Source organism: Dipteris shenzhenensis, chromosome 8 (genome assembly GCF_047967505.1).
Source record: "Dipteris shenzhenensis isolate YYH24624 ecotype China chromosome 8, Dip_SZ_1.0, whole genome shotgun sequence".
Lineage (NCBI taxonomy): Eukaryota > Viridiplantae > Streptophyta > Polypodiopsida > Gleicheniales > Dipteridaceae > Dipteris > Dipteris shenzhenensis.
This window is the reverse complement of record NC_141603.1, coordinates 30,285,579-30,298,771: the sequence shown is the minus strand read 5'-3', so window position 1 is coordinate 30,298,771 and position 13,193 is coordinate 30,285,579.

Genomic DNA, 13,193 nt, shown 5'->3' with positions numbered 1-13,193 from the left:
CATCGTTTCCGCTGCTTCAAGAACCCTTCGAATGTCCATGGCGTCAAACCAATCTGAAGCTTTTTGTATACGTACGCAGACCTATACCCCCGATTAAAAAGCATGTAAGCCGTCATGGTGTCCTCAGTAATGGATTGCGATTGGAATCCGCCGATCTCATCCAGATGTTTGCGCCTGAATATTGCTCCTGTGCCGACGCAAGTTGCACAGCCAAAGGTATCCCTGTGGATCAGAACCCTGTCGTAGCCGAAGGCGCACGCGTCGTTGAGAGGATCTCCAATAGGCAAATTGTAGAAAGCTTGCGGAATTTGAACGAACGCCACGTTGGGAGAGTTAACGATGTGAGGGAGCAGCCTCCTCAAGAAAGACGGGTGCAGGATCATATCGGCGTCCATCATCACAACGTATTCAGCGTCGGAGTGCTTCAGCCCATAGTTCAAATTTCCGCACTTGAAGTGATGAGGGACGCCTGGTATCTGCAGCACTCGTGCGCAGGAATATGAACGTTTCAAACAAAATATCAATCGAAATCATTACAATTCGTATGTTTGCATGAGAGACCATGGTCCAATCTAGCTAGGCGAAGCTTGACAAACCTTTGACCGCCGCAGGTACACAAGCTGCGTGCGCCCGCTCTCGGACTGCAAAGCATGGCAGAATGATTTGAGATCATCGTCGGCTCCGTCGTCTAGCACGAGAACTTTGAAGTGATCCGGAGGATAGTCCAAGGCCAAAGCAGCAAGGATACTTTCCTGGGGCACTTCGGTAGGTTCCTTACAACACGGGAGTAAAATGTGCACACGGGGGTAGTCGAAGGCGGAGTCTGTTTGGTCCGGCAAAATTAGGTCGGGGCGACTGGAAGGCGGCAAAAGATTATCCACGGCAGAGATAAAGCTGCCACACGCGTAGACGCACTCGCAAGCGAGAATGAGGGCCAGCCATGGAGCAGCCAGGACCGCGCGGAACTCTTTGGAGTACAGGCGGAGTTTGAAGACCCAGTAGTTGAGGTTGGCAGCGAGGGAGGCGAGGACGAGGCCACTGACGAAGGCATGGAGAACGAGTTTTCGACGGAAGGGGGAACTAGGCTTGGGCGGACGCTGAAGGGAGTCGAAGGTGAATGGTGGAGAAGGAAGCAGAAGGGGCAATGCATCGAAGTCTTGAGGGTGGGGCTGAAGATGGTGTGATGGGACATCATGGGGGTGAGCGAGGTGCTGCAGCTCAGTAAGTTGCATGGCGGAAGCTGTAGACATAATGTACAAGCGAGGAAGCGCACCAGCTCGCAAGGCAAACAGCTATCGAAGGGAAGCAATTAGGAGCTGCTCTAGCTTGCAAGCGTGCAAATGGATCAACCAGCTTGCAATGCAAACAGCTATTTATTAAGACAAGCAATTAGGAATTGCAAGGGTGCAAATGAATCAACCAGCTCGCAAGGCAAACAAATCAAACAGCTCGCGAGGCAAATCAAACAGCTGCTCAAGCAATTAGGAGCTGGTGCTTAATCACTGAAGGCTCCGAATGAATCGACCAGCTCGCACGGGAAACGGCTGTTGATCATGAAGGCAAGCAATTAGGAAGTGGTGCTAAATCACTGAAGGGCAAAAGCTGCAACAAGAGCACGTTCTTGAGCAACGCAGCAAGCTTGTTTTGCGCGCATGCGAGTTCTCCTTCTGTGGATCTCTTTCTAGTTACGGTGAATCAACAGCGCGCTTCCATCTAGGTAGCTTGTTGAAACTGCATACTCTGCAAACTTTGGCAAGACGGTCGACCGTCGTCTCCGATGTGCCATCTAGGTAGCTTGTTGAAACTGCAATAAAATTTGCCAACTTTGGCATGGCGGTCGACCGTCGACTGTGCCTAGCTTGAAAATTAAACACAGATTTGTAGAACGAGCAGCAGCTGCTGAAGCTAACAAGGTGCAAATGAATCTACCAGCTCGAAAGGCAAAAAGCTGTTGAAGGCAAGCAAGTACCTGGGATTGGCACTTAAATTCACTGAAGGAACATTATTTCTTCACCAGCACGAGTAACTGAGCAAGATTTCGCATGCAAGCGAACAATCTAACTCGTGCATATATAACAAGTTGAATAATATTCATCTGGCCTGCCCCAAAGATAAGGAAAATTTGTCAGGAAGGAGAAGAAAGTTTTCCGTGGAACAATGGAATTTTGTCTCGGTGTGTTCATGAAACGGTTGGAGGAAAAGAAGGATGAACTACATTACACTTGAATTGGGTGGAGAGAGAAGATCGGCAAGAGCGAATTCAATCTCTGATCCGTTGAGAGTCATACTCTGCGTAGAGGAGAGGACGTTCCACCATAACACAGAGTTTTGCGCAGACGCGAATGTGAGCAGGTGTGAACTTCGGAACGCTCTCCGAGGGCAAATGGATGCTGCTACTCAGAGACCGCTGGCTGTGCTACGAGTGAGGAAGGCAAAGGGGAGAGGAAATCATTAGGGTGGAGATTGTTCGATGAATAACAGGCGGAGACGATGAATGAGGAAGGGGGTTAATGATCAAAGAGGCTGAGCAGAAGGCAGACGGAGAAGAAGATGGGAAGGGAGAGTGGAGGTGATGGAAGAAGCGCGAGGGAAGCTTGCGGGGAAACTGGTGGACAGGAGACGGTGGCACTGTGCAGAGAGGACCAATAAGTGAGCAGAGGGCCATATTGGACGTAAGATCTTTACTAGCTAATGTGATTGAATTAACAACGCATTCATGCAAGCCTCTTCCATCTACGTAGTTTGTTGAAACTGCATTCGGTGTTCACACTGCTGGGTGTTCACACTGCAACAATATTGGCAACCTTTGGCATCACCGTCACTCTGTGTATATACAGATTTGTAGAATGCCATTCACTACCTGGGACCGGCATGTTCGACGTCCGACGGCTTTGCTTATAAGAGGGCGTTGCTCCGGATCCCCCCCTGCTCCCAACCACACACAGCCCATTGATTCCTCCTTCAGTAATTCTTACGTAAGGACACATAAAGTGCCTTATTATACGCGCTGGTATCTTGGGATTAAATCGCTGTTCGTCGGTATCTGTTATTTCTTCCTCCTTTTACATAGAAAACTTGATCATGCGAGTTTTGGGAACAACTTTTCACTTTACTTTTGCTTCATACTCGAACTTAGTTTCATTGTGACATTTCTCAAAAAAATTTAGTGTGGACACAAGAGTATCATTTGGCTTCTTGTTAAAACTGCTAAGAAGTATAGCTGCAGCTTCATCTTCTTCAATCTTCTTATTCATTCCTACCAATTGTTGGTTGAATGCCTTGAATTTGTTGATTTGTGTCGTCATTGTATCTCCTTTTTTAAAATTCAAATGAAAGAAGTGTATTAAACGATTCACCTTTGAGCCTTTAGTCTCATGTCCAAAGTTTTTATTGGGTTACTCCCATGCCCATTTTGTATCTTTGATCCCTGCAATAAATGATTTATGATCTTGTACCCTAGACCTTGGTCTATTATGCCAAATAGTACCTTGTGATTATTAGTTGTACTTGGTGCGCTCTCACTTTCCCCACTCTGCTTGATAAGATCACATCATCCCTTTCTCATTAAGGTGTACTAGTATGCAACCCGCATGTTGCTACGAGATAGACGTTGGTACATAAAAGACCTTTCATTTTAACTCGATACTAAAAAAATGAAACAGTATGGGAAGATGTTCTTTTGTGAAAGCATCCCATACATTTGCTTGATGAGCATCAGGTTTGTACTTCACCTTTATTCAAGAAAAATAACAGTAGTCCTACATCACCTTCAGACACTCTAAAGTACTTTCAATGGTACTTCTAATAGCTTTGAAGCACTTTTCAATGGTCTTGATTAAGCACTATTAAGTGGTCTTAAACTAGTATTAAGTGGTTCTTCAGTACTATTAAATAGTTCTTAACTACTACTAAGTGGTCTAGAAGCACTACTCAGTGCTTCTAAGTGGTCCAGAAGTACTCCTAAGTGCTTCTATGCAGTGCAAAGGTACTATTGATTAGCTTATAAGCACTTCTTAGGGGTCCTAGAGGACTTATAAGTGCTTCTTAGTGGTCCAGATGTTGTATTGAGTGGTTGTGCAATATTATTAAATGGTGCTCAAGTACTGCTAAGTGGTCCAAAAGTTTTATAAAGTGGTATAGAAGTACTTATAAATGCTACAAAAGTACTATTAAGTGGTCCTGAAGCACTATTAGGTGGTCCTAAACCAATATAAAGTGCTTCGATAGTACTATTACATAGTTCTGAAGTACTTTTAAGATATAGAGACAGGGTCATTGTGACAAAGTATGAAGACGGGAGAGGAGAAGAGTGGAGATGAGGAGAGAGGGCACAGCTAGAGAGCACACCACAAATGACTAGCTGTACATAATTTCTTTGCTATCATAATGTTGTAGTGTGATGTCACCAAGTAACACTCTTTCTCTGATGAAGTGCTCTCTAACATCAATGTGCTTTGTCCTAGAGTGATATATTGGATTCTTGGCCAATGCTTCTTCGCCGATTGGTTATCATAGTATATTGTTACTGGCTTTGACTCATCAAAGTAATCTTTCTGACAATAGTCTTCTTAGCCATAAAGCCTCACATGCACCTATAGTGAGTGCTCTATATCATGCTTCAGTCGAAGACAAGGAAATAGTTGGATGTTTGTTTGACAACCATGATATAGCACCTTGACCAAGGAAAAATGCATATCCCTGTGTCGATCTCCTGGTCTCATGATCTCCAGCATAGTCACTGTACTCACAGTATCCATGCAACCATGGATGACTTCCTCTGTATTCAATTCTGGGGGGGTCCACCTAGCAAATGTAAGTATACTATGAGAGTTCAAAATGAGGGGTATTTTCATACTCAAGACTTACAAAAATATATTTATAGCAGGGGTAATTTTATACACCATTTTTTAATTAATAGGTAGGGTGTGTTTATTCTCAGATTCAAATTAAAAGTTATTTTTTAAATATTGTCTCATCTAGGATGATGTGTAAGAGCATTCACAATTTTTTGATGGGTAGCTCAAAGTTTTAATGTGCTGACTAGCCCTCGCACTCATGATAAGTAGATATTGTTGTTGGATTCAACCAGTTGTGGTCTCTCAAGTTCTCATCAAGTTCCAGACACTCCACAGATCCATCTTGCATGATGATCAAGATCTTACCGATGCCAACCATAAGAAATTCCTCCTCGACCAAAAATATCAACCAGACCCACAGGAAGATTATCATGAATTCATTGGTAGTGTGGAAGGTGGGGCCCTCCATGCCACCCCATCGACTAAAAACTCCACGAAGAGAATCAAAGAAGCTGCTAGGTCCATTGGGTCAAGGATGGAGAAAAGATTTAATTTTTTTAGATATGCCTATAAAGTCTTTGCTCATTAATCAGGGTGAAGAGAGGAGCAAGGGTTTGGGTAGGAAAACACAAAGGTTTTATAATTGTAGTACTAAAGAATCAAAGACCTCAAGCTTTGTGGCTTCGAGAATTGAATTGAGGCCCAGATGAGAATTCCTACACGCATCGCGAATAAGATATTTCTACTCATATTAGAATACTCTTGGATAGATAGCCAATTGGATGTTATTGTTACTATTACATGCAAAGTTGATATAGGTAGAGAGATCTAGTAGGCTATTTCTATGGTTCACCTAGGAGGCACCAGGTTGCTTTATGTAAATCTCATGTAAATACTTTAAGCTATATGCCTATGTTTATGTATGCTTGTGTGAATTCCTATGTCTACGCTTCTATGTTTCTATATGCCTCTGTATATGTATGCCTATGTCTATGCTTCTATGTTTTATATGCATTATGTGTATGTTCATGCTATATGTGAATGCTAGCATATGCTTTATGCCTCTTTCATGAATGCCTATCCTTCTATGTGCCTATGTGAATGCATATCCTTCACATATGCGACCTATAGAGTTTAGATAAACAATTATTATTCTGTAATATGGTCATCTTCCAACAATCCATCATCCTTGTATGGACCATATAATACGACTACACAAATGCAACTATATCTTCTCATCCATGATTTGATCATGTAGACATTGTGAAAAGGTCTCATTAAAATATACCCCATCATGGATTTTATTTTTTTTGCGAAAGAGAAAAAAATTTAGTAAAAGAAAATATTTACATTGCAAAAGTTTTGATCATGTAGGCACTAGAGAGGCACTGCAACTCATGCAAAGGTCTCAATAATTGCTCAATAATTGTAAAACAAATTGAATAATTTGACAATAAAACATCTTACCTTTCTTATTTTAAGGATTGAGTTGTCAATTGAGGGGCTAGCCACGTGTCATCCATTAGATCAATGTGTGTGGGATATGGGGAAAATGGGAAAATGAAACGGTCATCATAACCATCATTGTCGCTCCTTCTCCTATTACATAGCCTCCATGCTTTCCATTGTGCTTTCCCTACCTATGTGCCAAGCTCCTTGGCAAACAATTTGCACAGCGACTCACGATAATTACCATAAAAGTAGCTAAAGCCAAAAAAAAAGGAGCCTATCAAACCATATCGCAAGTATTGCTTAAATATTGGAGTGTTCCTTTGATTGGAGTGTTCATTCGATTGGAGTGGGAATTGCATGCAAAGAGACATCGAGAAAGCTGAGTGGGCAAGGGTAAGATGCAGACAATATTGGCTATAGGTGGGGCACTGCTCCTCTAAATGTGTCTTGAAATTTCTTCCAATCTGTTAGAAGGAAGCAGGAGAGCTATCAGATTGATAGAGTGATGGACCATGATGGTAACTTAGTCACTGACTTTTGGCATATCCTTGATGCGTTTCGGAATGAGCTCAGCACAGCGGTTAGTGAAGAAGTAGTTCATGATGCACAGTGAGTGACCTGGATAGAAGAGATGTTCAAAGGGTTGGTTAGATACTGCCATGATACTTACATCTCCTGATATGCCATAAATAGGACTCACATGCCATGTAAATGTAAAGGCTGTAACCATTTACAAACATCGGCTATCATCTTTCTGCTATCCCTAAGTATAGGAGAAAGGAGGGTATCCAACATATACACATGGTTTTGTACGGCTCTACCAAATCGTGAGATAACTATATTGCACCAACAAATAAATGAATATTAGCTTATTCAATTTAATCAAAATATTGAATTATCAAGCAAAGAAAAAGTTTGTATCAAACCTGAGAATGGCCATCATAATGTTGTTATTGACCTCATTTGAAGCTCTAGAGAGGATTGAAATCTCCTCTCCCCCAAATTCAAGATACTGAGGTCTATGTTGAATCATAACCCTAACATTAAAAGAGCTTCCCAATTCTTCCAATGAAGCCATGTTTGTAGAGTTGAGGTCTTCTATCCCCTTTGACTCTTTGACGGCATTCATTTCACACTCCTCTGAGCCATTATCATCTATTTGCCTTATGGTAGGGTCCATAATGTCTCCCTTAATGATTGCTCGGATGGTACATGTTATAAATCATAGAGATGCAAATCCGTATATGTTGACAGTGTTGTGTCATTTTGTATCTCAAAAATTTTTCCAAGTACCAAAAAGCAATTGTAGCCCACCCTCCATTCACAATTATAGATGTGGCTATTCTCTTGATGTGATACCTAACATGTTATATACTCTATTTGTTGTGCCAATTCACATTGCTGCATTACTGTGTCGATAGCACCTACTAACTTTCGAGCTGATCTGCACATCAAAACATATAACAACAGTAAATATGTGCATTGCATATCAATCTACATGTCAAGAAGTGACAACAAGTGTAGTCTATACTTACTCTAACACAGTGCCATGGACGGATGTCATTGAGTTGGCAAAGAAGCACTTCTTCGCAAAGATGTCCATGACTACCAGACTCCAATGTGAGCTGCATTATCAATAAAGAATAATTAGTGTGTTTGAGACAATTCTAGCAATGCAATAGAAAAAACAAGTAGGGTTTGATGCTTACTTCTCATAATATGCTGTAAAAATAACTTGTGCGTCATTCATAGGAACATGCTTCAACCACTTGCAAACATCCTCTATGGTTTCTTCTTTGTTGCTAAGCACTTCCGAAATATGAGGATCAAGCATATATGAAACACTTTGTATATTTTGCGAAAAATTTGCTATAACATTACTATATTAAAAAAAAAAGTATTAGCTTCTTGGGTTTAATCAAAATAAGCAAAGTATAAAGCCAAGAAAAAAGCTGCATCAAACCTGAGGATGGTTGTAATGACTTTGACATTAACCTCTTTCTTAGGATTCAAGAGGATGAAATCTCTTCTTCACCAAATTAAAAAAAATGAGGTTGTTGTCGAATTAACAACATAGCGGTGAATGAACTTCCAATCTGCTCTAATAGATTCATATTTTCATGACTCATCTTATTGAGAGAGTAGTCTACATCATATTCTTCTTCACTTGCTATGTCTTCTACATCCTCCTTCTGCTATAAAAATATAAAAAAGTTATGCGATGTACACATCCCGAATAAAGGCTTAAACAAGCAGATAAGGTTTCATACATGCTTTCATTAGAGTGAGTCTCTCCTCCGCTTGGAGCAAAAATTTAAAAAGTAAGGTTTCATATATGCTTTCATTAGAGTGAGTCTCTCCTCCTCTTGGAGGAAAATTTTAAAAAGTTATGAGATTTACACATCCCAAATAAAAATAAAGGTTTAAATAATCATAGAAGTATAAATATAGCATGCTTTCATTAGACTCAGTCTCTTCTCCTCTTGGAGGAAAATATAAAAAAGTTATGAGATTTACACATCCCAATTAAAGGCTTGAACAAGCATACAAGTATAAAGATAAGGTTTTATACATGCTGTAATGTAGTCATATTTTCAGGTTGTTTCCCAATGGTAGCAATTAGACGCTGAATACTCTTAGCCCGAAATGCTAGCAGATCGGCTTTTGTATATGATTCCATTTTGACTAGTAACTCCAAATCAAAAATCTCTCTAAGAAACAACATGTAGTTGTAGGCAACTCTCCACCCACAGTTGTGCCCATCTTTTTGCTCCACTGGCAGACGTCTTTTGAATTCTACTTGGTCTTGTTGCTCCGTGGTTGTTCTGACAGCAGATACTAGCCGATTTGCAGCACTGTCCATCATGACATATTAAATATATTAATATGTCATGATCATAAGATACAAAATAAGAAAGTATCAAAAATATTAAGAGAATAATTACCTTGGGGAGTTGGCATGATAGCCTTGCATTGAATTCACAAACCACAAACGGTTGAGTTCAAGGTCCTAGACGATCAGACTCCAATGTGAGCTACATGACCAGAATAAAAATGATTATTGTTTTACACAAACTTGCCAAAGAAATAGTAAAAATAAGGTTAGAGTTGATACTTATGCCTCATGATAAGGCATAAAGATGACTCGCACCCCATCTAAATTCAAAGGGCTTAACCAGGTACAAATATCTTCTATAGTCTTTTGAGGAGAGCTAAGAATAGAAGAAAGGAGAGCATCGAGCATGTAGACACGATGCTGCACTGCACTAGGAAGCTAAGAAATAACTACACTGCACCAAGAAATAAACAAACATTAGCTCATAGAATTGATTTGCATTTTGCACTAGGAAACTGATATATAACTACACTGTAAATAAATAAACAAATGTTAGCTCATTGAAGTAGCAACAAATAAACAAACATTATCTGAGAATGGCCAAGATAACATTGTCATTAACCTCTTTTAAAGGATTGGAGAGGATTCAAACCTCCTCTCTACCAAAGCTCAAATACTGAGGTTCTCATTTCAAAACGATCCTAACTTCAAATGAGCTCTCCATTTTATCCAATGCAGCTAAATTTGCAGAATGGGTCTCTGTCATAGCTTGTATTCTATGTTTGGGGTCATTCTGCTTTTCCATGGTGTCTTTAAAGCTCTTGTGCTCATGGGATTCTTCAATCAAATTTAGAGGTGGTTCCATTTCTTCTCCCTCTATTGCCTGTAAACAAATATGAGAGATTAGATTCATTATCTTTAAATTTAAATCTTATTTAAAAAATTGTATTTAGTTGAGAAATAGAGAGTTCATACCGCTAAGTATTGTCGTAGTGGCCTTTTTTCATAACCCTGCAAGCCATAATTATCAAAGAAGGCATCATCATGTTTGTCTTCATCCATCAACCTCTCTCTGAACGGGTCATGTAAGTCCATCTTTTCATCATCATCAACTGGGACATTATGATCTTCAAGGTAATCATCCATGTCATCAGTGTCCTTGTGGTCTATCTCTTTTTCATAGCCTGTGGTTAGATCTACTTGAAGCTGAAAATAAGCCATGAAATGCTCATTTTGAATAATATTTGTGGAGTTGCCTTTTCTGAGGAGATCCTCAAATAATATCCCATCTTGCACAAGGTGACCTCCCAACTTGCCGGTAGCAAATTCTCCATCATGGTAAGCAAGAGACTCCCACTTTTTGCAGGACTTCCATAGTTGTTTTTTTGATAATATATGGACCTGGGAATATCTTGCTCTTCTAGCATCAATCTCAAATTATTTGAATTCCCTCTTATGTTCTTTTGTAAGGAGTGATCAGGGTTGGAACTCCGCATACACAAAAAGAATGATTCAAGAGATTGAATCGCTATGCCACATTCTCTCTTGCCTCTCTTTGTTGCATAAACACCACTATAGATCTTCAAATCTGATGAATATACTCGCTCTAGAGTAACCTACATGGCTTCTTTGTCTTTTTTATCAACAAAAATGACAATGTTGCAAATTGCCACTTTGCTAATGGTGGTATATACTATTCTATCAATGAAAATATGGATATCATCGCTAGAAACTTCATTGATAAAGAATAGTTGTGGCTTATCCCATGCTGACTCATTCTTGAAGAAGTCATCTTCTGAGACTCCCCTGAAGTTCACAAGCTTTCCAGACTCTGCCGTATTTTTTACATTAAATTGAAAGCTTTGGTGCATATTTGTCGGCATCCTTATCTTGCTGATTAATCTTTCCACATATGCAACCACCTGTTGTGGGATTTCTTTTCTCATATAAGAGGTTACTATTTCTGACCCATCTTCATCCTTTTTAATCCACCTATTGCCCATAGCTTTACCTTGGGTGTTGACAAAGAAGCTATATGCTTCATCACATTATAGTCAATATTACAATGAGTAAGTGGAATTTGTTTCTCTGACAGCAAATACTTAATGGCACTATGCACTGCATCACGCCTCACCTGTACATTGATGCATTCTTCCATGTAGTGGTCTTTGTCTTTTTTTCCAAAAAACCATTCTTTCTTTAAAATTTTTTGTGCTGCCATGGATGCATACTTGTCAGGTAAGTACTTTATAGGCCTCCACATCCTTGCCGTCAACTCCTTCTTATCCATTACCTTTGACTTTCTGGAGATAAACAAAGGAGCTTCATAGGTCAATTGTCGACGCTCACAAGCAATGCACGTTTCAAGCATCTCATTGAACACTTCAACAAGACGAAATATGATAGAAGTGTAGTCGGCATATCTGTCCCTCACCACCTTGAGGCTTGTCATACTTTCTTCTCACTCTTGAGTTCCCCTAGGCACAATTGCACTCAAAGAAGTATAGAAGTTCGTGAGTGTGTCGGCGTCTGCTTTTGTGACCTTTCGCTTCAAATCAGGATTTGCAGAACCAAATGTTGTCCATATAACCCTTGCCTTCTGTAAGACCTCTGATGTTGAGGACATCTTACGCCTTCCATGGACATAATGATTAAGTCTTTCGGACACAATCAAATACTTGATCTCATGCTTGAATATACAGATTGTTGCAGGATAATAATGGAATGAACTTATCTTTGCAAATTATTCTGAAGTGAGTCTTTTGACCTCCTTTGCTTCCTTTGCGATCTAATTACAAGCATAAGCCCAATGTTGACCATCAATGGGCTGGAATCTGCAATGAAGGAGGAATTCCTTCTTTGCTTCCTTTAGCATATTCTCACCTTGTGCCTCTTCACCTTGTTCATGTGGAATATTTTTAAGAGTGTCTTTACAGAATCGACTGAAGGTTTCCTCAAAATGTGTAGGCCCTGGAAACGTTATTTGATCCAAAAAACTATTTTTGATTGGACAAAACATTATTGGGCACAAGACCACATTGCTTGCCACAAGTTTCTTACCATCTCTCAAAGCCTCGTATATTTACAGTGCATAGGATATATCAAGGCTTCGGCTATTAGTAAAGAGAGCTACAGCTTCCACATCTTTGGCATTCACAAACCACATCCTTTGACCCCAGATATATCCCACATCATCATCTGTAACTGCTTCATTAAGACACAGATTAAGATTTTTGATTAATGTGAGTTCATCCTGATCATCTTCAGCCTCGGGTTCTGAGTCTTCTTCATCTTTCTCTTCTTTTAACCGTTTTTCATCCACATTATCTCTCTCTACAGTGGGACGATGTCTTTTTTTATTGCTTGGAACCGTGGCTCTTGCAGTACTAGCCTTTTGCATTTCATGTCGTGGTTTGCTAGCAAGAGCTTCTAGCATAACTGCAGTGGATCGACCTTGATCTTCTTCAATTTTTTTAATTCGCGTGCACTCAAGGCTTGTGTTTCATCATCCTTAGTTACATCCACCATTTCTTGCTCTAGAAGTTTGCGCTCATGTTCTACACGTTTGTGATTGTGTGCCTGTTCTTCTTGTTCCTGCATCGAAGTCTGAGCTTTTTGATCTCCTTCATGTGAAGATCCTTGAATATGAGAAACATATTGTGCATCCTGAAAGTACTCAAACATTATCTTTGCATGCATCCTTTTTGCCACCACACTAGGAAATTGCTCCCAAGTATATGAAAGAGTCTCCAATGCACTTTGCAGCTCTGGAAACTTTGATGGTTGAGGAGGAGGCTGTTGAGATATCGAGCTCCACTCGCGATATGCCACGGTGACCATTGTGTATTTATGTCACCGACTTGTTAGCTGGAGATGCGGTTGGTACACCGCCCACAAATAATAGCTAGATGACAGCTATCCTTATCTACACTAGTTCGTGGCTCAGTTAGTATGCCACCTTAGTTAGTTGAGTTTGGTTTGAGACCCACATATAGTGTTTTTCTATTTCTTTGTACTTGAGTTCTTTTGGCTAACTAAGAAGAAGAAAACTGTTTTTAGCCTCCACCTTTGTGTGTATTCCCCCATTGTGCTTGTGAGAAAGCCTCAAG